This window comes from Columba livia, chromosome 2 (genome assembly GCF_036013475.1).
Source record: "Columba livia isolate bColLiv1 breed racing homer chromosome 2, bColLiv1.pat.W.v2, whole genome shotgun sequence".
Taxonomy (NCBI): domain Eukaryota; kingdom Metazoa; phylum Chordata; class Aves; order Columbiformes; family Columbidae; genus Columba; species Columba livia.
In genome coordinates this window covers 152,843,566-152,867,917 of record NC_088603.1, presented here as the reverse complement: position 1 = coordinate 152,867,917, position 24,352 = coordinate 152,843,566, and the positions used below count along the sequence as shown (strand labels likewise).

Below are 24,352 nucleotides of genomic sequence, written 5' to 3'. Positions count from 1 at the left end.
TTGACAGCCCAGTCTTGGCCCTCTTTATGTTGTACTCCTGCCAGATTCAAGCCCTCAAGGGTGTGATGTAGGTTACCAAAGCACATGGGGGACTGCCAAAGATGAAGAGCTTTTTTTTCCAGAGCAATCAGATCATAACAGCTACCTTTCCTGTCCTTTGCTATAGCATTTCACTGCATCACAACAAGTTCTGTCCTGAAACACTTGTATACACATGCTTATAAAATGAATTAAGTAGATGAAACTTCCCACACTTGGCATCACCTGAACTCTTCATAGAGTTCAGTGCAAATTCTTTCATTGCTTTTGACAAAACAGCTGCTCCCATGATTGAAAGGATGGAAGTTATAAAGAGCCACAGGTACAGAAATAAAAGATGAAATAAATGCATACAGAACACACACATTGGCAAACACAGGCCTGGACCTGGATATTTGAAACAAGCTGCCATGAAACCAAGACACTTCAAAGTCTCACCCAGTTTTAAGCCAGTGAAGATCAAAACACCTAAGATATTGGGGGGAGAAGAATAACAAAGATGCGATGCAAGCTCCTGTTGGAAGCAGGGAGCTTGGAGAAAAAAAGAAAAAAAAGAAAAAAAAAAGATAATTTCAGTAGGATCCTCTTAAAAATTGCCCTGGAAAGTAATCACATCTGCTGACTATTGCAGCTTAATTCATCTGAAAATCTGTCATACTGTTTGCAGAGGAAAACCACTAACATTAGAAACACTTCAGTATTTTCTGAGAGATCCATTTACCGTGTAATCATTGTTTATGTAGCTACTAACAACTTTCCCTCTGTCTTACTTTCCCGCGACACCCTTAAATGACACTCACTTTTTTACCAGCAGAGAATGCTGATGTGCAGAAAGGTCAGCTGCTTTCAGTTTTCTACAGTACATCATTTTTTTAAAAGGAGCTCTTAACTTGCAGGGCCTCTAACTAACAAGTGTCAGATGCTCTTATCACACTCAACACCCTCTGCCTGGAACAAGAAGGCAGATCTGTCCAAAAATATAACGCTACTGTATTTATAGCTGAGCAAAAAATTTTAGAGTGCAAATTAAAGTGTATGGAAATCATCTGACTTTGCTCAAAGATCACATCAGTTTCCCAGAAGGTCACAAAACAATACTGATGTTTTAAGGTCAGCTGTAGGGCTCAAACTAACCTAGAAAGGTTCGGCATATTAATTGGAAGTGTGTGGTTTGAATGGAAATCACCATGCTTTGGTGTAGGAACTGAGATGAGAAAGAGGGGATTAGAGAACACATGGGCATTCTAACTTAATTTCGTCCTGGCTGTCCCCAGCCTTTCCTGTGTTTCTCTTCAGTGTGGGACAGGGACTGTTTTAGTATCTTTGTCCTTTACAGTAGTCAGATATTTCATGAGAACTTAAATGAATGTAACTGAGCAGTAACTCCCAGGACACCACCATTCTCCCTGCTGGACGTCAGTAAGGCCTGAATGTTATAGGACTGCACCTATCCAGTGTATATAACTCTGTATGTCTAAAACAAGATGCTGCAGTAATAAGCACAGCTGAACTCCAGCTGCGCTGACAAATTGTTGTTCCCCACAAAGGTACCGATTGTCGTTGACTGGGTGCCTGCTGGTAGCCTCTGCCGTTTGCAAAGTCGAGTCTGTTTGTTTAAAATGACCTTCTTGACATATTGTGACTTATGAAGCTCTGGGATCTCTGTAGTTTCTGATCAGGAGAACATAGTCTGAGACTCAACCCAAATCTGTGAATGGCATCAGTCATTGGCAAGTCATGTCAATCACCTGGCAGAAATACAACTTGCCTAGTCTTTTCACCTTATGTAATACATAACTCAGAGCTTTCTAACATTGAAGTGGAAGGTTAATATTAAAAACTTTTTCTACTGGAGTTATTGTACTAGAAAAATCTTGAAAAATCTACCCCATGCATCATAGTCTCCAAGACATTATCTTCCATGAAAAAAATGCAGGGTCTAAGCTGTCTGGCTAATTCATCTTACTTTTATTTTATATTACACAAGACTCTTGCTGATTTGTAATAAAGTCTCTTGCCAAGGTTGGAATCTCACTTCACCCCATTTGGCATAAATGGAGTTAGTTATCTCTTCAGTGCCCCTGGAAATGGTATCAGATGCAGGTCCAGGTGCAGTCACACCATGGCTGAGGGGAAGTGTTCAGCAGTGCTCTTGCACTACTACAGTTCCATGTGGGGTGCTGACACTCCAGAAGGCACAGCTAAAGAGAGGGAGTCTTGCTTGGTACCCCTCATCTCCATCACTGCACACAGATCTAGCATGGTGGGACTCCACAAGACTCCCTGAGTGGTTCTCAGGTTGTATTTGCCACTTCAGCAGCTACTTCTGAAAGTGTGTCTAGAATGACAGCCTTGAAGAGCTTGTGACCAAAGTAGACAAATGGTATTAATAGGAAAGGAATGAAAAGCCCTAAGCACCAGAGGGATTTGTTTGATGCTTCTTGGACTATTCATGTGAGAGTAAAAATTGAATTTCAGGTCCTTGATCCTAACCCAGACCTAAAGAACCAGGTTGTGTCACTTCAGATAGTGTACAAGGTTTTTACAGGCTGCATTGTTGAACTGACCATACACATCTGTCAAACTTCTCTTTCTTCCCATAAACAAACCCTTATAGAAGAGTTCCTGCCTGAGGAATCTAATCCTCTTAGAGCCTTAAAAGAGACTCACATGGATTTTTGTCTGTTTTCTGTCACTGTTAGAGGATTTGATTGATTCTTTCATTATTCTTCCAGCTCAGAATAATGGAGAGTGGCATTTTGCTTGGAGAGAATCACATTGGCTTAAAAAACACTCCCAGTTCATCCATCTGCTAGAGCTCTGGAGAGCCGAGCTGTACTTACTATTTTAGATGTTCAGTCTAACAAGGAAAAGATTTTGTTTTCCCTTGCTTTAAAGTGTTACGCTGAGTGTATGGTTGTATCCCATGTGTGTTTCTCTTTTGTTCTTAACCAGGGCTTGGCCAGGGCCCTTCTGGCTCTGGAATAGATTTAGGGTGGATTCTTGTAACCCAGAAGGGACAAGACCACACACCTCACCCTGGAAAGCTGTAACAGAAGTATGACACAAAGACCACATAAAGACATGGTGCCCTGGTAACAGGCAGATGTGCTGAGAAAAATGTGCACAGCTGCAAGCAGGTACCCAATAGGACCCAGACTGCTGCTCACAGTGAGGCATACAGGCTGATGCTCTGTAGTGAATGTTGGACCATGGAGCTCTGCAGGCTCAGGGAAGAGTGGCTGGAAAGTGCCTGGCAGAGAGGGATCTGGGGGTGCTGACTGACAGTGGCTGAACATGAGCTAGCAGTGTGCCCAGGTGGCCAAACTGGCCAACAGCATCCCGGCTTGTATCAGAATACTGTGGCCAGCGGGACCAGGGTAGTGATTGTGCCACTCTACTTGGCACAGGTGAGGCTGCACCTTGAATTGTGTGTTCAGTTTTGGGCCTCTCATCATAAGAAGAACATTGAGGTGCTGGAGAGAGTTCAGAAGAGATGATGAAGCTGGTGAGGGGTCTGGAGCACAAGTCTGATGAAGAGCGGCTGAGGGAACTGGGGCTGTTCAGCCTGGAGAAAAGAAGGCTGAGGGGAGACCTTATCACTGTCTACAACTACCTGAAAGGAGTTTGTAGCATGGAGAGTTCTGGTCTCTTCTCCCAAGTAGCAAGGGAAAGGACAAGAGGAAATGGCCTCAAGTTGCACCAGGGAAGGTTTGGATTGGATATTAGGAAAAAAATTCTTCACAGAAAGGGTTGTCAGGCATTGGAACAGATTGTCCAGGGGAGCAATGGAGTCACCATCCCTCGAGGTGTTTAAAAGGCATTTGGATGAGATTCTTAGGGACATGGTTTAGTACTATATTTAGGTTAGGTTACAGTTGGACTTGATGAACCTGAGAGTCTCTTTCAAATGAAATGATTCTATGATTCTATGACCGTGTCAGTTTATGAGTAGCAGCAGCTGGGGCACAGTGGTTATCACTGCCAGTGTGAGTGTGAGGAGAAGGGCTTCACTAAGTGTGGTGGGCTGGCCCTGGCAGGATGGCCAGTGCACACCAGAGCTGCTCTATCACTCCTCTTCTTAGGTGGACAGAGGAGAGAAAATACAACTAAAGGCTTGTGGGTTGAGATAAAGACAAGGGATTCCTCAGCAATTACTGTCATGGGTAAAATAGACTCAACTTCAGGGAAATCAATTTGATTTATTTCCAATTAGAATAGGATAATGAGAATGAAAAACTGAATCTTAAAACACCTTCCCTCCCACCCCTCTCTTCTTCCTGGACTCAACTTCACTCCTGATTTCTCTGCTTCCTCCCCTGCAGCAGCACAGAAGGATGGAGAACAGGGGTTGCAGTCAGTTCATCACACGTTGTCTCTGCTGCTCCTTCCTCCTCAGAGGGAGGACTCCTCACACTCTTTCTCTATTCCAGCATTGGGTCCCTCTCACAGGAGATAGTCCTTCACAAACTGCTTCAGCATGAGTCCTTTCCATGCGTCCTTCAGGAACAGACTGCTCCAGCGTGGGTCCTCACAAGTCCTGCTAGCAAATCCACTCCAGCGTGGGTGGGCTGCTCTCTCCATGGGTCCACATGTCCTGCCAGGAGCCTGCTCCAGCGTGCGCCCTCCGTGGGGTCACAGACAGACACAATATGGCAGCGGTGGTAGCGAAAACACCACCATCCCAAGGCTACAGAATGATTAACATGTGAGTCCATATCCAAGCTCTAATACAGCCTTTGGAAAGATGCCTTCACTTTCCTGTGTGAGGTTTTTGTTGGTTTCTTGTTTGTTTGTTTTTTCTTTTTCATTTGCTTTCTGTTAGCCGTTTATTTAGAAGTTGAAACATTCAAAATGGGGAAAAACCTCCTATATATTTTAAAGGTATTTAGCATGCCGGTGCCCTGGTTGCCTGCAGGATTGCAGAACACATGAATGAAAATGCAGGATGCGACACAGAACTGCTTATTTGACTAAATCTCTATTTGCATTCAGCACAGCCACTGTGGCACACAGGCACTCTCCCAGCAACTGGAATGAGCTGTAACACCCTGGTTCCTGCTTGAATAGCTTTGGGTAAGGCTTCTGGAAAACAAAACCCTGCAAATCAGCATTTATTTGTTACTTAGGTGGGATCTCAGGATAAAATAGGCAAAAGTGAGATGGTTTTGTAGTCATCAGGTTGTTCTTCAAGTGTAACCCTCCCCATTTCTATCTGTGTTTCCTCAGGCGGAGAGTGTTTAGAAAGACAGGGAGGTACTTGGGGTGAAGCAGTTAAATTCTGTGAGAATAGAACAATTAACAGTCGGGAAGAGGCTGCTGAAGCCCAGGAGACCTTGCATAGCCACTGTGCCATTATCACATGACTGGGGAGCGTATTTGAAGGTAATACCAAGTAACTTCATTAAGCTCACAATAGCTCAGGAAGCTTGGAGATTATTTGAAAAAAAAAAGTCTCTCTTTGTCTCAGCAGGTGGCTTTCCACAAGCTCTCAGAGTTCCCACACAGTGGTATTTTCAGTATCTTACTAAACGCAGTAGGAAACTTGAATGCTTAAACGTCCTTGAATGTTTTTGTCCTGCGTTTTGGCAACCGTTTTCCTTTGCTGCCCTCTTGTGGGGCAGGAGGCAAAACGTTCATTCAGAACAAAACCAGAAAGCTTCATTCATCAAAATACATGCTGACCTAAATTCACCTAGACTGGAGACAGATTTCTGTGAAGCAGGCTTGTTTTATTTCATAAAGTTTCTCAACGGGAAGAGGTTTTCTTTGAATGTTAGTCTCTGTCTGGTAAAATAGCTCAAATGTAAAATACCCATGTCGTAAAATATCATCATTCAGGCCAGGCGAAATGTTTTTTCCTTGAATGAGCTGAGGGGAATAGACATGTATGCAGATATGCACAATACCACTGTATGCAGTGGTATTATGTAAATGCATACATATATTATATATATATAAATATATATGAATATATAAAGTACAACATACATAGGAGTTTACTTAATGCAGTGCAACCAGAATTCTCATTCTCACTTCCATGACTTTTAGGGCAGACTAATAAAATGCTATCAGGTTAGTTATGAAGCCAATCCTTGTTCTGAGACACTAGTCACCAGATTTTGAAGACAATCAGACAAGATGAAGAACCAAATTTTACATTCCATTAAATACGAAAACGCTGACCTGAAAAGCCAATATGTGATGAAGACATTAAATGCTCACAAGTTCCTAGTGATGTTGAAGAGTGATCTCACAAACCTTCATTGCAATTGAGATGCTCAGGTTTTTCTGGAAACTCAGGTCACAAGGCAAATTTGCAGCTCATCAGTTCTGAGGTTCTCAGTGGCACTTGCACTGTGCATGCATCTCACATGAGAGGCGACTTTCACCTCTGCAAGTGCATTGTTATCCAAGATTTTCCAAGAAGAGGTCTATTCATTGGGGTAATGCAGCTTAAACCCTGAAAAAGAGCTGAAGAAAGATCATTCTTAGGTTTATCCATTTATAGAACTGCTTGAGCTGATGAATGATGAATATTACACAAGACTTTGTTTATTGTGAGGGAAATACTTTTTTTATTTCCACAGATGTGATTACGATAACAGAAAGTACACTGTGTGATTCTCCATGCAGGCAGTCTTTTTATCCCAAGTAGGGAAAGAACACAAAATAAAAATAAATATTAAAATAAAAATAAAAAGAATAATAAACAAAAACACAAACAAACAAAAAACAACCAATAGTTATAAGCTAGATCCTATAAGGACTGCTCACCTTGGTGGGAATGACAAAAGTCACAAGCATTGTAGTGTCTTGACCCAGTGGCATCTTGAACATAGAGTATAACTTTATGGTAATAAATCATAAGAATAGATATGAATGTATTATATCCATAGTGGGTTCCCTTTCACAGTACGAGTTTATTAACATCCTTAATTTCTGAAAAATTGTACCACGTGATCTTTATTTATAAGGAACCAAACATTATTATCCAATACAGGGTGGCCCAGAGCAGATAATGCAATAATCTCTGGATGAGCTGCAGCCAAGGCTTCCTCCAGCTTGTTTCACTGTCAAGGAAAATATCCACAGACTACGTGACATAAACCTGTAAGGCCTGAAGGTCTTTATGGCATCCCAGTTAAATACTTCTGTAAAAGCCTGTGAGACTGCAGGGCTCTATAGGTACAGCTTTGCATTGAGACATGGTCTCTCATTGAGGCACTGAAAACAGCATCAGCTGAGACATTTTATACATGTTACCTCAGAAACGTCACTACCTCTTTTTTTCTTTATATATAAAATATATCTCTTTAGGAAGATAAAGTTTGAATGTCATAAAAAGCAAGCAGATACTCATACCTTTCAGAAGTAGCTGACGTTTCCAAAACTCAGGCAGTTAATACCCCCCTAAACCCTTCCCATGAGTGTTCAGCAAGATGAACCAAGTCCTTCTTTTCCTGGGCATGGTCTGTCATTAGCCTGACAACAAAACCAACAGAAGCTTTGGAGCAGGCATTAGCCCAAGCAAAGGAAGGAGCACCCTTCTGGAAATCCACCACAGACCCCTTTCAGATGTCTCTCTGGGCGATGGTGGCATGTACAAGCAGGACAGGTTGGTTGTTTGGGGGTGCCTTGGGTACACTAAATGTCCCCCAAGCAGATTTATTCACCAAAGCAGCATGTTCTTTGGGGTCCTTCACAGTCATTGCTGAAGTAAGCCCAAACATTGGATAGTATTGTATGGATAGTATAGATAGATAGTATAAAATGTAGGCATTTTGCAACATAGTGAGTTCACCTGAGGGGGTGTTTTCAAAGGTCTCCATCAGCACCCTGCAATTTTCAGAGGATAGTATCACTATGGGTCTTCTTTGTTGTACCATATGTGAACTCCAAAATCCAGGACAACTACAAATACTTTGTGTTCGTGATTCTGTGAATATTCAGAGAAACAAAGAGCATCCTTTGTGTAAATTCACTGAATCACTTAAAAAAGTTTAAAAGGGGAGATCACATATTCTAGAAGAGGACATGTAGCAGATGGAGTGGGATAGCCAAGATAGCCATCAAGCAATTCATTCATGATGCTAGAGCAATGTAGAACAGCTGCTTTTCTGTTAGTTTTGCGGGAAACAATAGCAAACATCTTGTCAAAAGTGGTAAGTGTTGTGAGACAGGACCTCAGTTCAAGAGGGTGAATCACTGTAATGGAATGGGTTCATCTACTATAAGCTTGGCACTAAAATTGAAAGCACTCTAGCTACGGCCTGTTAGAGATAATAAAGTAGGCATCACTAGAATGTCCTTTTCATCACTTCATCCCAAAATATTCTTCAATGGAGATCAGCAGCACAGCCACAGTTCTACAGATGAGAAAACTAAGGCAAATCAATTTATTCAAGGTCACGCAGCAGGCAAGAAAACTCTTTTGTTTGAACTGGAGACCAGTACTCTGCCCACTTGATCCCAGTCAATAATGTTTGCATTCTCTGAGGCCAGAAAATGCTCTATTTGTCCATGTAATGCCTAGCATAACTAGCTGTGAGTGGCTTTCTAAGGGTGATGAATACCATTCACTGTGCAAAATAGTTTGGCAACTCACTGATGCTCTCCAGCCATGTGAACTCAAAGATCTCTTTACCCACTCTGACCATGTAACAGCAAACAGTAAGAGACAGCACTGCCTCACGATGGAGCCAGGCAAATGTTATCATCAGTAATCTGCTAGAGTAATTACTGTTTTGCTTAAATCAGTGTCACTTCAATAAACTCGTGTATTGCCTGTCATATATCTCATTAACAAACAGTCCAAACATGAAGAGCAAAAATACCTATTTCATTGACATGTAGGGAAGGCGTGCAAAGGGAAAAGGCAATTAGGATGCTATTCTAAGCCAATGCAAATTCCTGTAAATCATGTATTGGTGCAAATTGGTATGGGTCTATGACATCAACTGATGCTACATTAATTAACACCTGCAGAAATTCTAGCCCATAAATCATAATTTTTCTCGTGTCTAATTTAAGGAACAACCTAACTAATCTCATGCTCTGAGCATTAAAAACAAACCAACACCTTCAGGTCCTGATTTTCTGCAGTCATTTTTCTTATGTCATCATACAGAAATCTGGCAAAATAAGTGAACTCAATGTCAAATCACAGTTTTCCACTCACTGACCCCAGAGCAATATTTAACACTCACAACACACAGCATAAATGATGAGAGAAGGAAGTGATGCCAATTAGTATCTGACCTGTTGATTTTCAATAATGAGCGACACATTCAGCTCTGAAGCAATTCAGGGACACATGGAAGAGTCCTGGTTGCCAAACTGTACTGACAGCCCTGATTATTCATAGTTTGTGAATTCGTGACATTATTTTGTCTGGGAACACTAACAACACAGTTATTCACTGAGGAAAATGATGTATCTCAATTCCAGGCCCTTCCTCCCTCCCTCCCTTCCTTCCTCCCTCCCTTCCTTCCTTCCTCCCTCCCTTCCTTCCTTCCTCCCTTCCTGCCTTCCTTCCTTCCTTCCTTCCTCCCTCACTTCCTCCCTCCCTTCTTTCCTCCCTTCCTTCCCCCTTCCTTCCCCCCTTCCTTCCTCCCTTCCTTCCTTCCTTCCTCCCTTCCTCCCTTCCTTCCTTCCTTCCTCCCTTCCTTCCTTCCTTCCTTCTTTTTTCCCAACAGCAGAATCTGTCAAAATCTAACAAAATGCAGAATCACATTGTACTATATTGTGGCTGGAAGAGTCACTATGATTTTCTCCTAGTTATTTTCATGTTTCAGAAACTTCTCATTTGTGTTCCTCATTGAAACAGGGAAGCATATATTTTTCTTTCATTAAATACATTTATAATTGTCCTATATCATCACCAACAAGGCCATTTTAGCTTTATACCTTTGTAACCTATATCCTTTATGTGCTATCCATGGAGTATAACACAGAGTGTAGGATAATGTAGATCCCAAAATTCTCCTATTAAAAGGAAAGGACTGGCACAAGCTTGGTGTGGGTAAGAGAGGACTAAAGAGAGGCAGCTCTGGTGCCTTCCACCCTGATGGAAATGGTGTAGGGAAGGTTTTGTAAGGGAAGAAGCAGCCAAATGGGAAAATTAAGCCAAGGAGATAAAATTAGGAGCAGGAGAAGGTTTAGAGGGATGGATGAGGCTCCATATGAGAGTACAGCAGTGTCCATCCTGTTTGTGGCCACCGCTTTCAGAAAGGGGCTGCCCATGGTCACACAAAAGGGCATTGGGCACACACCCAACTGACTTGTCTGCGCATATGCTCACTCCCAGGCCCCTCCAGAAAGCAGAGTGACACCTGTACAAGCCACATCGGCTACATGTTCACGCCAACTGGCTTCTCCTAAGAGACCTCCCCAGGCCCATGTGGTGGTAAAAAAGAGATGTCCCTGTAGCTGGGCTTCTATGAGAATGACAGAATCATTTTGGTCAGGAAAGATCTTTAAGATCATCAGTTCCAGCTGTTAACCTAACACTCTCACTAAACCATGTCCCTAAGAACCTCATCTATGCATCTTTTAAACACCTCCAGGAATGGTGTTGGAGTCCTTACTTCTGTCAGCCACTCCTTCATTTATGCCCTGCTGGGATGCTATTAGTTAAATCTGATGAGATTTGGAAATGTTCAGTGAAAAAAAAAAAGCTCACTAACACCCCAAGGAGAACTTTGTCTATTAATCTCAGGTTGAGCTGGGAGATTTCTAATCAACAGTCTTGCTTTTGAGCTGGGTCTCAGCTGGTGGCTGGACAGGAGTGCAGTTTCGTGTGCTGGCAGGAGAGCAGCCTGCAGTGTTATGAGCCAGGTGCATGTAACCAAACAGCTTTGCTAGAGGCTGCGGTCTCTGCATGCCACAGTTCTCTCTGCCCCACAGACAAGTGGGGAGTCCCCTGTACAGCATCCAAAATGAAGGGAGATAAGGAGCCTCTGTCCTGCAACTACAAATAAAGACTCTGTTCTGTGTTGGGAAACATAATCTACCAAGGAAGACAGGAACTGATGTGTTCAAACCCTAAATACTCAGGGGCAATGCAGGTACCTACAGTGCCATTTTTGATTCCCCAGGGTATCCAGCTGCTGTTCAAGAGATATTCAAAGTCCCCATCCATCCCACCTCTCATGTTCTCGCTGTGTTTAGGACACCTGCCCTGCAGTGGACTGAAGTGTCACGGCTGAACCATGGTGCTGTGTCATGGGAGAGCATCTCTTGTCTGTCTGCTCTGCAACTCCACACATCCTTGTCTACAAGACCTCATTTAACTAGATTAATTTAGCATCTCATAATTTATTTTTTATTTAATTCTTCCAGTTTCCCATGTTCCTTGTTTTTTTCTTTGAAGCTTTACCATTCTGAATGCATGGCCCTGATGTGCTGGATACATAGACAAGACTGACACCTCTCAGCTAAATAATCATTTTGTTTTGCTCACTTTGTTTATGCAGATCAAAAGTTTCAGTAGAAGCTTGTTGAAAACTTGCAGAATCCTAAAAAACAAGACAGAAAGGTAGAAACATCTGGGTCATCCTACTGACTCAAACCCTGTCAACTCTACCAATAACATTCCCACACGTGTATTTCTGTCTCTACATTTCAATCAGCACCATTAACTTATAATATTCCTCCATCCACTGCCTAAAAGAAAAATAAATTTTGCTGGATCATTTTGCTTCTCTTCCTCTAAGCTGAACCTCATTTTGTTATTTGTTAGCAGCTTTGTGTCCTTTTATTGTTATTACTCTCCCCTGCCTGGTGTTCACATTACCCTTCTATTTAATAGTCTAAGAATCCCATTAACAAGCAGCCTACTCAGCCTTCTCAGTCCATTGACACGGGTGTTAAACAAGACTGATTCCAATAGTAAACCATCAGCCACATCTTCAAAAATGCTGCAGTTTCAATGTTTTGTATCTAACTTGCCTACAAAGACATTTTGAACTAATGTTTTGGGTAAGATTCATTCATACACCATTTACAATATCTCCTTGAAGTCCAAAACTGATTCTCACATTTATTTCATTCATCTAGATCCTGACGTTTATGGAGAGCTGAAAATGGCAAAACTTAGCAGTGTAATTCTGTCAAAAATCAAGTCTTCAAAACATGTCCCATACTTTTCTGCACACAGTGTCAGTATTTTCTTCATTTCAGGACACGCCCATCACTTTATTCACAATTTAATGAACAGGAATTACCAGGATCATTTTCCCTTGATCTTCATAGCACTCTTCTCTAAATTTTCAGAGCTATCTCAATTGTCTGATGCTTTTCTAGCTATAGTGTAGTTCACTGAATGAATATGTTTCTTCTGTCATTCAGACTGTCTCAGCTCAGGGGGGGTGAGAAGAAAAAAGAGCCTCTTTTATAATACTGGATAGGTCAGCTGGATCTTGCATCTGGGCTTTGATGTGGGAACTGAAAGCAGCCATGGCTCTGAGAGCCACTGTTCAGCAAAACAGTGCAATGGCTCCTTTTCCACTGCTGAGATGCTGTAGAAGATTCCATGACCTTCAGGCAGGTGATTGATGATCCATGGCTCTTCAGAAATGCGGCACACCTGGGGACCTTAGTGGTCATGCCTCAGCAGCTGAACCACTCCAGCTGCTTGTCTCCCTTGGGTGCCACTGGGATTCGGTTCTCCTCAGGCCTTCACTCACCATTGCAAGAGGCCAGAATACCTTAGTGTCAGCTTGTTATAAAAAATGGAGTGTAGATTCAAGACTATTGCTTTCTAGCTGATGTCTGCATCACCTGATTCACAAAGCTGACCATTAAGTAGTACCCAGAAGATGTCTCTGCCTTGAGGTGACTCACTAGCTTCAACCAGGATGGTTTAATAGCTTGGTTAAGAAGGGCTAATTAGAATCATAGAATCATTTTGGTTGGAAGACACAATCAATATCATCAAGTCCAACTATAACATAACTCTAGCACTAAACTATGTCCCTAAGAACCTCATCTATATGTGTTTTAAACACCTTGAGGGATGGTGACTCAACCACTTCCCTGGGCAGCCTGTTCCAGTGCTTCACAATTCTTTCCATGAAGAAATGTTTCCTGATATTCAATCTGAACCTTCCCTGGTGCAACTTGAGGCCATGTCCTCTCATCCCGTCACTTGCTACTTGGGAGAACAGACCAAACCCCTCCATGCTACAACCTCCTTTCAGGCAGTTGTAGACAGTGATAAGGTCTCCCCTCAGCCTCCTTTTCTCCAGGCTGAACAGCCCCAATTCCCTCATAGTTTTGGGAGATATTATTCTATGCTTATAATTGATTTTATGCTTAAGGAAATTTAAGCTATGAGAAGTTCAGATTTTCAGATAGCAGAGAAATTATTTATTCACAGGAATAGAAGGCTGCACAGATCTTTATCCAGCTTTGTGAGTGGGAAAAAATGTTCCAAACTTCTGGTTATAAGGCTTGAAGAACAGCAACACGATTATATATCTACCAGTCCTAGAACAGGAAATGATCTGTGTAATAGACCTCTAATTCAACCACCTGCTTTAATTAGGAGGGAATGTAATTATCATTGAAATCACTACCTTGAGACACAGGTTTGCAGGAAGAATGAATGACTGGTCAAATTCAAAAGTTTATTTAAATGGCCATTTCACATCCAGAAAGTGCTTCTAAGCTACTAAAAGGTGACTTCTCACACTCATGACCAGTTATATTTTATTCTTTTGTTGTTGCATAGGAAACATTAGCAAACACACTGCTGTCCTAAAAATATATCAGACATGCATTGTCATCTGCTCAGAAATAGCCCTTAACAGATATTCATAGAGAAGTCATCCAGCCTTGTAAAAGGGCTATAAGTCTCTCCTCTTTAACATGAGAGAACTTTCTGGAAAAACTTGCATATACTTCTTCAGAAGTCTTTCTTAGATATCTCCACACACAAGCTCCCATTTGTGCACCTCAAGTCTGGGAAGACTCTGATGAAAACTGAACTAACAGACTAAAGATGTGTATTTTACAGAACTGGTAAACCAGACATTTTCTACAGAGATACATCAGTAACCAGCAGTCCCTGAAAAGGGCTCATTTTTATTCCAACAGAAGGCTTCCCACAACAGGGCTATAAGCCATGGCTCCCCTGTCAGCTCATAGCAAAGAGTCTCATACTTAGTGTCGAACTAAAGGCTTCTCTCCTATGTCATTAAAACCAGCTGGAGGCTTTCCGCAGTTTCACTGTGCACTAACCAGCCACAAAGAGATTGTGATTAATGTTTAACACTCATAAATTCAATACAAATGGCAGCATTGGTGGTAACTGACTCTGAGAGTTTTTAATTCTACAAGCAAGCAGTTGAGATTAATTCTTCTTCAAGACTTCTCGGCCTGGTTTGTTTGTGTGTCGACCAAGGCGTATGATGACACAGGTCCACTCTGTCAAAACACCAAAGCTCCAGAGCTGTAAGTAATGTCATAGGGTAAACGGGCACAAAAAGCTGTTGGAGAGCAGAGTGAAGTCCTAAGAACAGAGTTTAATCTGCAGTGTATCTGTCAGCTCATTCATGGACTGGCACCTTGCAAAGTATACCCCAAGGAGTTAATCCCAACTGTCAGCACCAATCTCGACTGGCTAAGTGCCTTTTCTAGCCAATGGTGAGTCAGTGGAGTCTGAGTTGTGACCCATCCATCCATTCAAATGTGGGCACCTACTTTGCAGTAAGACAAATCACATCCTCTGTTGACTCTACCGAGCAGATCTCCATTGATTATAAAGGAATGCCATGATGCTATACAGGACTCTATGTTATAAATAGCTAAAACTAAGCAAGATAAATCCCCCCACAGACACTTCCATTGTGGCATTTGGGGGCAGTGGGTGTCATACAGAGTTGCTGGCGAAGTACTGCAAAGCTGAACAAGGATCCTGGAGATGAGGTCAGCTCTTTTGTGCAAGGAGAACTGTGAGTTCAGAGGTCTGTCTCCATCCTTTGCAGAGAGAGCTGGGTCAGCATTTCAGTATTTATTGTCCATACACAAGATCTTCCAAAGTCATTCTACCGCCCCTCTCTCTTTAATGGCTTCAGTAAAAGGTAATGATAAAATACTACTATGCTTTTATTTTTCAAGTCTTGATGGTTCATTATCTTCCCACTTTGCTTTTAATTAACCAAATACTTTGTTTAATTCTCTAACTAATGTTGAAGCTGTTATTAATATACTTCCCTTCAGAATCTCTCTTTTTATCATTATTATTAATATGATGCCTATCATTCAAGCAAAATTATTTTTTTTTCATAAGGATACTGTACAGAAAATTGAAGATGATCTCTCATAGCTGCTGGGGAAAAAAAGTTCCTCTCTACTATCCTTCATTATCATAATGAGTTGTCACCACTGACAAGAAGCAGTGTAAAATGAGGTTTAAAAATATCCTGCTTCTCAAATTAATCAGGTCATCCCTAGAGATAGGAAGATTTTAGTTTGTGTTATCTGTCAAACCCTTGGCAAGGGAAATAACCTGTACAGGTATGTTAGAGGGAAACTTCAGCCTGCAAAGCCAGAAGGATTTCTTCATTAACAGCAGGATACAAGTCCTCGAATTAGATTAGTTTCCTTTAACTTTTGTCCTTTTGAAGCCATGCAACAGTATCACTGTAAAGAGAAGACTACCAAGGAAGTGTTGTATCTCTATTACTATAGGAGTACTAATATATGAAAAGCCTGATTCATGAAAAATCACAAAAAATGTGTTAAACGTCATAACTGCTCTGAGGCCTTAGATGTCACCTTACTCACAGGATCAGCCTTTAATACATATTCTACAGCCCTGGCCCATGGATATCTCCCCCTGACCTTTTATAACGTCAGTTTTGACTTATGCAGAGGAAAGATCCAAGGTCCAGTCCTTCCAAATCAATTAATGTGGTTGTTTCCTCAGCCCATACAGATGGGATTTACAAATTTGTCTGTTAATAACATTTCAAGTACCTTCTATAAGTTCCTATAAGCACAGCATGACACAGAACTGAATACTCTGCTACAATACCATTATTTACCAACATGTACTTTCTTTAAAATCCTGGAAAAACTGCATTGTACTAACATCTGTGTTGCTAGGGTGTTTTATCAATCCCTCACAATTACGTAGTCAGCAATTAGTGAAGACATTTGACTTGAACAGCAATTATTCTTCTTGCCATCTAATCAAGATAACTGTGATTGACATTGCTGCATCTTCAGATGAAACAGATTAAGCTTTCCTCTCATTAATTTATGAAGAAGGTAATGTCTTATGCAGCAACATTTTAGAACATCTCCTCACACATCACATGCAGATGGATATCTACTCATAGTACACAAATATCTTGCCTTACAAAGAAATGTGAATTTTATCCAGAAGATGGGCACCTTGAAAATCTAATGTAAATTCATATTTTATGCAAAATAAAATTTCTAAGATTAAATGTTGGAAAAAATTCACTAGCTCTACTTGGACAACGATGTCTCAAATGTAAATAAAGAGCATAAAAACATAATTACTGAGCTAAATTATTTTACACAAGCTGAGGAACAATGAAAGATAAAACATTTTAAGGAAGATTCATCACAATTATAAACTCTCTCTCAGAGTTTCCATTAATCCTCATTTAAGAAATCACAGATAACCATAATCAGCTTATGTAAATTTGTAACTTCTGAAACCTCTTAATTGATAGATTACTTGCTTAGCTAGTTACTAGTTAATAGTCCAAATACTGTTTTAATTGCTATAGCTCGTTAATCAGTTGTAGCCCTGTAATGGTTTCTTCAAGAATCTGCAAATGCCATCTGATTACTTCTGGCACTGGTCTCAATAGCACAGGCCAAGAATTGTTTGAATCAAGGTAACTCTAATCGTTTACTTCCAAGGACAGAAAAGCTGGACAAAGCTTCACGTGGGATTTTTTGCAATATAAATTAAATAGGGTACACCTGCAGTGCTGAATGCAGCTTCAAGGCCAGACTTGCAAATAGTCCATACTATGAGCTACACCTGAGGTGTGCCCACGTAAGTATCCCATCACCACGTAGGTTATTCACTCAGCAGTTTGGGGAAGAAAAGCTAAGGATGGGAAGCATGTAGTACTACAGCCACGCTTCTCACACAGTGTATCCATAAGCTGAAAGAAGATAAAGTGGGAGAGCCTACCGACTTCATACTAGTACAACAGCAAACTTCTTCACTCATCTCCCACTTCTACCCTCACCCCATTGGGGCAATCCTTCATCCTGCTTTGTGCCCCACTGTGTCCTCAAACTAATGCTCCATGCCAAACGCTGCATCACAGGGTGGAAAGCAACCATGGAGGGCACCAGGCTTCTTTCTCTCCATCCTGAGGGACAGTGACGGGGATGGAGTTTCCTCCCCCAAGTGAATTGCACAGCCCATAAGGGAGGAGGGAAAAGTACACTGTGTTGAATGTAAAGCTGATACAGCTTTCCCCAGACAAGAGTGGGAATAAAGGAGCATGTTGTAAAGCTGACTCAACGATCTAGCATAGAACAAGTATGTGCCATAATATCTGAGCACTGAAGCTGCAGAGGCACAAAGAGGAGCATAAATAAAGGATAACATAAACATGCTTTGCAGCCAAGATCTAAAAATACATTATACTAAATATATGGCCTCTGGTTTTCCTTCTTTTATCTAGTCCTGTTGGATTCGTATATTAAATTATTTAGACTGCATTTATTAACTAAAATCTCTGATTTTCCTTTAAGTCTTACAAACTTCTTTCATTGCCTGCAGCCTGGCACAACTGTTTTGCTTTCCCCCAATATGCACTGCAAGGCAGAAAGTTAATATACTCTTTGCAAAGAGCATAAACAGGTGATACTGGAATGCTTCCAAAAGCCTTAGTAAGTGCAATATGCTCAAATTTCTTCAGCAGCAGAAGAAGCCTTTAGGGATAAATATTAAATGTGGTGTGGTGGGATTTAGCTCCATGCCTCCTATTACTTTTCAAGAGAGGCACATAGCTGAAGATTTCTGCACCATATTAAAAAATTTAGGCCTTGGTGTTTAAATATTGAACAAATTGTTTAATGTGAGAACATCAGTTGCTCTTTCTTTGTTGTTCAGCCACTATCAAAAGAGGATGGAAACAGTTTATGAGCTTTCATATTGGCTTCTTTCACTGATGTTGTTATAAATGAGGGCACAATTCAGCCAAAATGTGGCCCCTAGCCAATGGCACAGAAATGCCAATTTTAATTTCTTTCATAGTTCATAAATGCACATAGAGGAAACGTTAAAATTCCCACCCTGGCTTTCAATACCACAAGTGTCACAGGCTGACAGGCTGCAGGGGAAGACAAAGGCATCAAATTATCATCTCAGGAGGGAAGGTTCTACCTCCCACCAGGTTTAGGAAGTACTGGTTGATGCGAGTATGGGTCACCCTGGGGAATGTGCAGCTACCGTATAAACAACAGGAAAAAGGATCATCCCTCCACATGGACCCCTCACCACTTGCTGTGCCTTTTTATCTGGAATATTATTGATGTCTGCTCATTGTGGTTTAACCCAGCAGGCAACTAAATACCAAACAGCCATTTGCTCGCAACCACCCACACCCATGGGATGGGGAAGAGAACTGGAAAAAGAAATAAAACTTGTGGATTAAGATAAAAATGGTTTAACAGGACAGAAAGGGAAAGTGATAATAATAATAAAAGAATATACAAAACAAGTGATACACAATACCATTGCTCACCACCCACTGACTGATGCCCAGCCCAACTCTGAGCAGTGATCGCACCCCCCAGCCAGCTCCCCCAAATTTATATACTAAGTGTGACGTCATATCGTATGGAATATTCCTTTGGCCAGTTTGGGCCAAATACTCTGCCTGGCTGGGTCTCCTCACAGTTTCTTATTAACCCCCACCGTATAGATGGCAGGTCAGTATGAGAGGCTGAAAAGTCCTTGACTGCTTAGCAACAACTAAAACATCAATGTATTACTAAAATTATTCTCATTTTAAGTCCAAAATTCTTTTGTGGCAAGTTATCAGGAAAACATACTGGAAGCCTCTTTTCCCCCATAACATCATCTTACAAGTGAGTTGACGTTGTTCTGTGAGTTGTTGCATACAGATTAATTTTATCTTTCATGTGGCTACAAATAGGAGCTGAAGTAAATAATTTGTCAGTGACAGAAACCCTGTGTGTTTTCTAAATAAATAAAGGAGTTATCTATTAATCAGTGCATAGAAATGAAAGTCAGGCAGCTGTGGGATTTTTCACAACTCACATAATGATGATTGTGTGACATTCCCCAAGTTAACTTATCTCTGTGCCTTTTGGATCCTTGCCTGCAGAAAGGATTCTTCTCAGAGGCCTCGGGGCCTCCAAAGGCAGCGTAACCGCTAATAATGGAATAGAAAATGGAGAGAAATGCCTTCTTTCGTTTTTTCTTCATTTACTTGAATGATATTCTGAACTACAGGAATACTCCTAAGTGGTTTTCACTGTTCATTTTCTCCCTGTTTAATAAGCAACAACACTATCAGAATCAGTTGAGCTCAGCCACGTGGATTTTAGTAGGAAAGTCTAAGATCATCAACTTTAGTTGTATGGCCTAGGGCTGCAGTTCTCCTGCACAGCCCTCTGCTGTGATACCAGCATAGTCTTCCCCAGCTACAGCTGCTGCCACTTTTTAACTTTCTCCTCTCATGGAAAGCCTTGACTACTTGGGCCACTGATTTCTCCACTTTAGGAGTGACATCTTGAAGGAGCTGCTCGTCTGTCTTAAATTCTGCCAGACAGTCCAGTTGAGTGCCAGGGGACAACTGTGCTGCTGTTAGGTTATCAAAGGCCTCCAGCTTGAAAAGCATGAACTCGGACCTTGCTGGGGACCAGCACCTGAAGGCCACCTCCAAGTGATCCAATTATAAGCAGATAGGTGATCACTCATGCCAAGTATTCAAAATGGGCAAACGGAAACTCTGGTCATACCTTTCCCTGCCCTTGTGCACTGCTAGTTGTGAAACTGGAGTGTCTTCAGTCAGACAACCACTGAACCTCACCTGATTGGGACTTTTCTTAGCTATTAATTGCCTATGTTCAGTAGGATTGATTAGATGACCTACTGAAGTCCATTCTAACCTTACAGTCTATGATTAATAGTTATTAGCCAGAAAAAAATGACAAAACAGTAAGCAGTAAAGGTGTAGAATAACCCAATAACTGATAAGTTTTAAGGGAAGATGAATTATACAGTGTGACCTAGAACACATTCAAGATGGACTCACACCATATGTCATTTAACACAGGTGTGGTGATTTTGCTGGGAAGAGGTGTTGTTTTTTTTTCTTTCCAGTAGCCAGGCTGTGTTTTGAAGTTGGTATGAAAAGAATGTCAGGACTCACTGATGTTTTGGCTGTTGCCAAGGAGATCAAGGATTTTTTCAACTTTCTAGCTGCAGATGCGCATAGATGCTGGGAGGGGGCATAACAGGACAGCACCTAGATTGACATCCAGGTTGGTCAATGAGATCTTCTCTATCATTGGCATCATGCTGTTTATATAGCTTTTCCAGCTCTATCCTTATGCTCTTTTTTTCCCTGGGTTCGGCTGCTCAGGACCGCAGTTCATGAGCAATTGCTTTGTGCATCATTTATTTTGTGTATATATATTATTTTTATTGTTGTTGTTGTTGTTTTACTGCTATTTTTATTATTATTATCTCTTCCTTTGCCGTTCTCTTACACTCTTATTATCTCAACCCACAAATTTCTCCCTCCCCTTTCGATTCTCTCCTCAATCCCACTTGGCGAGTGCAATGAGCAAGTGTCTGCATGGTCCTACTTGTCAGCTGGGGTTAATCCATGACAACAGGCTACATTAAGGTTTATCAGAGTGACTAAGATGCACTTTCATAATAACAAACTGTGTTTTAAAAAAGGCAGCTCAGACTTTCTTGCAGGTAACTGGATGAACACTGGCTCTTTTTGTAATAAATAGCTAAAGAGACCAAGTTTCATAACCAACTGTGGAAAGGAAATGCTGATCGGGAAAAGTAAGACAATATTACCTTTGCATGAGGAGCTCAGTGCTAGGATACTGAGCCCAGTGCTCAGGTTTGCACTTGGAGAGTGATAGATTCCACCAACCATTAAGTTTGTGGGATATTTTTGTTTATTTTCTTTAGTTTCTGAGAAACGAAGTTTCCAGAACAGTCTTAAATAATGTTGGATACAGCACTAGGGAGGGAGATTGAAGGAGGTCAACAGACCTTCACAAAAAGGAAGATGAGAAGTTGATTTGATGTCAGAGTATAAGATGACCATTATAAAGAGTGTTCAGTGTAATAGAAAAAGATGAAATACAGTCTCTTTTAAAACGAGGCAACTTTAGACTGGAAATAAAATAACATGTTTTAATTGAAGATTAAGCACTGAAAACTTTCATTTACAATGCAATGCATACTCTGGGCCACTCTGCCTCTCTAAAAAGATTTTTTTTTAATGCAATCTTGGATGTGAAACAGAATCACCGAGTGCTACTCTGTGGCCTAAGTGATCCCAGAAGTCAAATCACACAGAATAAGGCTGGGTTAAAAAAGTGGCACCTAACTCTTCCAACTCCTTGTCCATAGTCCTTACCTACTATTATATCCTGTTTCTCTAAAACTCTTGCATAGACCTAATCTTGCTGTGTTCTCTACATAACCCTTCAAGTTGGTGAAGTTTCACTGATTTCTGTGAAAAAAACCTTTGGTCACATTGCAGCATCAGGAGGTAAAGGTTATTACTGGTGACATTATGCTAAGTCATAGTCCTTTTCTTCAGCAGATCCACCTCTATATCTCCTTGGACCATTTTTTACTTAAAGAGTATTAAAAGGCGTCTATCCCTCCAACTATCTTCCATATTCTAGGCTGCAATATAAATTCACTAAAACTAGCAATTTTTTTGTGAATCTGCCACTGAGAGGTGCTGAAGCAAGGGGAAAAAAAAAAAGTAGTTCCCCAACAATTTCAGTGTGCATTTTGTGTTTTGATCTCCTTGACAAGATAATATTTAGAATTTCATTGGTTATCCTCTTGGTTGCTAAGTGACAGCAGAACTGAGGATGAGGAAAATTCACTTTGCAGGAGAGCACCCACAGAACACTGTTCTCAGGATAACACTCTTACTATTACAGTGCAACACATGTCATGGAAAATGATAAGCTATAGAACATCCAAGAAAGGGACTCCTCCAGCAAAACTGACAGTTTGCAAATTTGAACTGAACCAGTCACTGCTAAAAAAAAAAAAAAAGGTGTTTTTCAGAGTGATATCCCTGCTGTCATATTCAATTGATACTTCCAGTTCATACTGCAGCCACCCTAGGGCTCTGATTCAGTGAACTGTTGTGCATGCTGCCATAATCCAGCCATGTAAGGACACGTGTGGTGTCAGTTGCTAAGTTTATTCTCCAGAATATTTGATCCCAGTGCAGTTGCAATCAAGGACTGCTCTGTCTTCATGTGGCTGCCTCAGTGGCTGAGGATTGCCTCTCCACTCATCAGTTGGCTATGGCTGGATATGTTCTGCAGCCACTGTAGAGGACGTATCTAAATATATGTTTGCTGGCTTGTGGTGCACATGGACTAGTACCCTGAGAAGACCTGAACTTCTCAGGGGCTTGTCCAGCCTCACAGACAGTGGGCAACCTTGTTGTGGATTTGGACCCTAGGACAGTGCAATGACACAGCAGAACAATATCTTAACACCACACCATTTATTCTTTCAGAGGAGGAAAGAGGTATGTGTATATCTGGAAAATAACAGGAATGCCATGCCAACATTTTGTGTGGTGAATCATCTCTAGAAGTATAAATCTTCCAAGCTTTCAGTCTGCGTAGAGTGCCATGGGCCTTCTCCATTTCTAACAGTTCTAATTCTATGATAACATATTTAAGTATGGGAGAAAAATGTTGCTTGGCAGCTGTGAGAGAGGAGTGAAAAGAAGTGGGAAAAACACCCCTGCAGACACCAGTGTCAGTGGAAAAGTAGGAAGTGCTCCAGGAGCTGGAGAAGAGATTTACCTGAAGCTTGTGAAGAAGACCATGGTGAGGCAGGTTGTCCCCTTGCATTCCATGGAGATTCACAGTGGAATAGAGATCCACTGCAGCCGGTGGAGGACTCCATGCTGGAGTGGGTGCATGTGGCCTGAAGGAACATGTGACATGGAGAGCTTGCACTGGAGCAGGCTCTTGGCAAGACCTCTGGTCCATAGAGAGGAGACCACGCAGGAACAGGTCTTCTGGCAGGAACTGCAGGCTGAAGCAGTTCATTCCTGTAGGACTGCACCCCATGGAAAGGACCCACACTGCAGCAGTTCTCAGAGAATTGCATCCTGTAGGAATGACACACATTGGAACAGTCTGTGAAGAATTGTATCCAGTGAGAGGCACCCCATGCTGGAGGAGAGGAAGAGTGTGAGGAGGAAGGAGCAGCAGAGAAGAAGCATTATGGACTGACCACAATCCCCATTCCCCATCTCACTGTGCTGCTCAGGTAGAGGAGGTAGAGGAGCTGGGAATGATAGAGTGAAGCTAAGCCTGGAAAGAAGGAGCACAGAGCAGGTGTTTTAGTTTTGCGTTTGTTTCTCACTATCCTACTCTATTTTCTTAATTGGCAATAAATTAAATTAATCTTCCACAAGTCAAGGTTGTTTTGCCTGTGACAGTAATTGGTAAGCAATCTCTCGTCCTTCAGTTGACTCACAAGCTTGTCCTTAAATCACCTCATGAGCTTTTTCATTTTCTCGCCCTGTCCTGTTGAGAAGGGGGAGTGTGAAAATGATTTGGTGGGTGCCCAGCAGTCATTAACCCACTGCACCCTGGTGGCATCTCCACATCATTCTTCAACAAGACATCGAGCTTGCTTTCTCGGAGGAGGCAGCTATAATTAGTATCTCTACCTAAGGCCAATGCAGAAACCTGATTAGTCCACTGAATAAAACGGATGTCATGCTTTCATATAGATATATCTCAGACTAACAAATATGTCTGCTATAGCACACAGGTCCTTTCACTGCTTCAGTGAGATTGTTCTACTTAAAACTGCTCAATTTGAGACTCCTGTTCAGCTAGAGTCCACAGCCAGCATAGGCATTGATTAACAGTTAACTGCAGCCTGATCTTAATTGTAGTCTAAAAACACTGAGGGTGTGAAACTAAATATAGGATGCAACCTCAACACTAATTCTACCATCAAGCCAAAAGCCTCCAACAGATCTTTTACCAATCAGTTCTAATGGAGACTCATGAACAGTGGTGTTCA

General features: G+C 41.5%; 1 long non-coding RNA gene across 1 annotated transcript in view; it reads right to left on the bottom strand.

The window, feature by feature from the left end:
• Window positions 1–23,075: 23,075 nt before the first annotated feature.
• The window catches only part of LOC135578709 (uncharacterized), a 36,647-nt gene continuing 35,370 nt past the window's right edge, over window positions 23,076–24,352 (bottom strand). Inside the window, exon 3 of the long non-coding RNA XR_010470807.1 lies at window positions 23,076–23,423. This is a non-coding gene — a long non-coding RNA (uncharacterized LOC135578709). The remainder of the gene's footprint in view (window positions 23,424–24,352) is intronic.